Source organism: Chelonoidis abingdonii, chromosome 15 (genome assembly GCF_003597395.2).
Source record: "Chelonoidis abingdonii isolate Lonesome George chromosome 15, CheloAbing_2.0, whole genome shotgun sequence".
Classification (NCBI taxonomy): domain Eukaryota; kingdom Metazoa; phylum Chordata; order Testudines; family Testudinidae; genus Chelonoidis; species Chelonoidis abingdonii.
The window spans coordinates 49,692,237-49,696,478 of record NC_133783.1 but is presented as its reverse complement, the minus strand read 5'-3'; the positions used below and the strand labels follow the sequence as shown (position 1 = coordinate 49,696,478).

The 4,242-nt window shown below is 36.3% G+C and overlaps 1 protein-coding gene across 1 annotated transcript in view; it reads right to left on the bottom strand.

Annotated features, from left to right (window-relative positions):
- Positions 1–1,959: 1,959 nt before the first annotated feature.
- The window catches only part of PRDX3 (peroxiredoxin 3), a 10,261-nt gene continuing 7,978 nt past the window's right edge, over positions 1,960–4,242 (bottom strand). Inside the window, exon 6 of the mRNA XM_032780772.2 lies at positions 1,960–3,048. The gene's annotated coding sequence lies outside the window, so the exon portion shown is untranslated. The remainder of the gene's footprint in view (positions 3,049–4,242) is intronic.

Below are 4,242 nucleotides of genomic sequence, written 5' to 3'. Positions count from 1 at the left end.
CCCTTGCACTGACCCCCTGGGTACAATGATTCCTGATTAGGGAACCTAGTGATAACTGGCTCTATCTTATTTGTACACAAATGCCTTCCAGGGTTTATTTTTAAATAGACAAAGTTGAAAAACTTATAGCAAAATACCAGATTCAAGTCTGCTTGGTTTTTTATACTGAACTTATTTGCATTGTTCACATCTGCTGCCTTTTAGTTAAATTAGTCAGCTAAGGTTTAAATTTTGGATTAAACTAATACATTATAAGTGTCCTTCTGAGCTGTGAACTGCCCTGTTATGTGAGGGGCTGCCAGCACTCTTAATGCCAGCAATTTTAATCCTCTAGCTTCTGCTATGGATTAAAGGTTCACCAGGTTGGCCCAGGAATTGCTGAAATTACTTTTCAGTTTCTTCACTAATTTTGTGGTCTAATATTAATTGATTTTAGGGGGACAGCAGAATGTGGTGGAGAGAACAAAGGACTAATTTAAAGAAAATCCCTTCCATGGAGGACATTTGTTTATAACAAAAGAACAACAACAAAAAAGTTACTGCTCCTGTCATAGTATCTGTTCACACAGCTCTCAAGACCACTAGAAACAAGTATCCACTATCCTATAGCAGACGGTACTTCGGGGGGGGGGAGAAAAATTAAGGGCTTGTCTACACTACCTGCCTGATCCGCAGACAGCAATTAATCCAGCTAGGGGATTGATTTATCACATCTAGTATAGCCATGATAAATCGACAGCTGAGCGCTCTCTCATTGACTCCGGTATCCACCAGAACGAGACGCACAAGAGGAGTCGACAGGAGAGCGTCAGCTGTCAACTTACCAAAGTGAAGACACCACGGTAAGTAGATCTAAGTATGTTGACTTCAGCTATGTTATTCACGTAGCTGAAGCTGCATATCTTAAATTGACCACGTGCTGTAGCCCAAAGCAGTGATAGCCAAATTGGTGGTCATAAAAAAGCAGGGGAGAGAACACATATAGTATATGTAAGATGTACAGTATAATGAAGAACTAAGAATTATTTAGTATTTGCACTACAGTAGTGCCCAAAAGACCCAACACTATCAGGGCCCATTGCAGGTTTTGTAGAAAACGTAGTAAGAAAGTCCTTGCACCAAAGGGTTTACAGTTGAACTAGATAAGACATAATTACTTCCAATTTACCTAGCAGTGAGACCCAGCTGTGACTCACCATATGCCTGTTCAGTTGCTAGAACTGAAAATACACCCGAAGTAGAGATTTTTCCTCTCTTGAAATGTTTAAATATCAAATAAGGAGCACTGATTTGAAGTCAAAGGGATTGCATACAATGCATAGAGGAAGCATGCATAAGTCTTTGCAGGATCTTAAATTTTCACAAATATCTGGTTAATGCTACACTTATGAAAACCTAAACTAATATGAAATTTGACAAGATCAAAAAGATTCTTGGTAGGTATATAGAGCTAAGAGCTCAGTCACTATCACTCTCTTCGGGTCAATGTGCCTAAATGAACACTCCCCATGCTCTTGCATGATACAAGAGAAGCCTTTTTCATTAGCAACTGTAGCATTTTGACACATTAGTCAATTACAGTTTAGAGCAATATTCTCTTAGCAAAGTTAGCAAAGAACTAGCTAATCCAGCTATCCACTGCTCCAACTTGGGCTCTCTTACAGGCTTCCACCTTCATTCTTCCACATTATTTCTTCTGTACCCCTGCTGAAGAGATTCATTTTGTTTATACAGGATTTTAAGGAGTTTTCACTAATCCAGTTCTTCAGCAGCTATTCCTTTGCCACACATATGGTCCAGTTTCTTCCACAGTTATCTGTAGCCACTAGCAGCTTATAATTCGTAGTAGGTGGGGCTGCGGGAGATAAAACTTCATGCAACACCACACCCAGTCTCTGGTAAGCATAGGAGAAAGAACATCCAGCCTAGATGGTAGTTAGAACAACACTGTAGACAGTCTGCTTTAAGATTAATTTATTCATGATTTCATAGTTTAAGAAAAAATATATGCTCAAAATCATTTCAGGAGGAAGCCATATTAAATCTTAAACAGACTTAGTGAATCTTCCTACATAATTATACATCAAGCACTACAATATTTGGAAATCTGCATTTAGTGCAATGGAAAATTTAAGTGTATGACCAACTATTTCAAAAGGCAAAAACAGTAATTATTAAGCGCCAGTAAATGTACCACAATTAGAGTTAAGTTCACATCTCCACCAGTTCCTAAACCGGATGCAGTTATTCTTCATTTAATGTTCTATATTCCAATACATCTTAGCTGAACTATTGTAGATATTTGTTACTTTGACCTCCAAATCAAGTTTGCATGTGGAAAAAGTTTGGAAAAACACATGAGCATAATCTGTACAAGGAATTCTTCCATCCTTGCTTAAAGAGCTACTGGAAAATTACAGGGAACTATGTTCTAGATATTTCTCTGTGTCATCCACTCTACAGCTCAGTATTTCCAGCTCTCAGAAACAAGAGTCTATCGTCCAATTTTCACGTGTGCACAGAAAGCCTGGCACCATTTCTATTCTAAGACTGCTTAAAAGGAAGGAGGAAAGGCCAACACTTCTCCTCCCCCGCAAAGTCACAGACACATACAAGGGGGAGATAAAGAAGAGAATGGCTGAATACAGAGATATATGGGTCTGCAGTGCACTCTCTCTGGGGAAAAAACAGCTTCAAGAATATGATTTAAAACTTGTTGATTATGTAACTATTTAATGTTTCAGCATTTAACAATTTTTCTTAAACACCAATAAAAATTAAAAAAAAATTTGCACTTAAATGCAATCATGGTTGCTTCCTTAGGAAATCCAGCATATGGTTTCTAAGTAACAGTAATAAGGACTCTTTCATTGCCACCTTGCTGTATTTGATGATCTATTTATGCACTTTCTCAAAGTACTCCTTAGAAGCTTCTGGACTTGGCTTGATCTGTAAACAAAGAGATAGTTTTATACAAGTTGGTATATACACAATAAGTGTAGGAGATAAAAAAATATGGCTTTATATTTAAGATTCCATTTAAGAATACTGTTTATGCTTTAATAAACCACACAGTTATTTCTGTATGTCCACTCACTCATGAGAAGCAATGTACAGAGGTATTTTAAGAGAAGTGCAGGCTTCTCAGCTGCAAAAAGAAACCAAAAAATATTCAACTGCAAGACATTTAAAAAATATAAACTAGGACTATCAATCAGTTTTAAATCGCACTGTTAAACAATAGAATACCAATTTAAATTTATTATGAATATTTTTGATATTTTTCTACATTTTCAAATATATTTATTTCAATTACAACACAGAACAAAGTGTACAGTGCTCACTTTTTTTTATTTAAAATACTTTCCTGTAGAAGAGAAACAAAAAATAGTATTTTTCAATTCATCACATACAAGTATTGTAGTGCAATCTCTTTATTGTGAATGTACAGCTTACTAATGTAGGTATTTTCCCCATATAACTGCACTCAAAAACAAAACAAAGTCCACTCAGCCTACTTCTTGTTTGTCTTAGCGATTGACTGAACAAGTTTTTTTACATTTACAGGAGATAATGCCGCCCACTTCTTATTTACAAAGTCACTTGAAAATGAGAACAAGCATTCACATTGGCACTGTTGTAGCAGGTATTGCAAAGTATTTACATGCCAGATATGCTAAACATTTGTACAGCCGTTCATTCTTCAACTTGTAGATTGCACTGTAAAAATGTGCAAATATCTGTAACAAAATATAAAGTGAGCTCTGTATACTTCCTATTCTGTGTTGCAATTGAAATCACTATATTTGAAAATGTAGAAAGACATCCAAAATATTTATAATAAATGTAAACTGGTATTCTATTATGGTTTGACAGTGCGATTAAAACTGTGATTAACCGCAGCTATCTTTTTTAATCTCACGATTAATTGCGATTTTTAAAAATCGTTTGACAGCCCTAATTTAAACTGATACAAAACACAAGGCAAATCAAGACAATCCAGGCAGACTGTCATGACAGTTAATACAGGAAGCAAGTGAAGACTGCATGTACTCATACGTGTTAGGTGGAGGGAGGGATTTTGTATTCTCAAAAGAATACAAAATGTGAATGTTTTCTCCACGTGTAACTTCTAGTACACCTCTACCCTGATATAACATGGTCCTCAGAAAACAAAAAAAATCACACCGTGTTATAGGTGAGACCGCATTATATCAAACTTCCTTTGCCCCACCCTCCCCC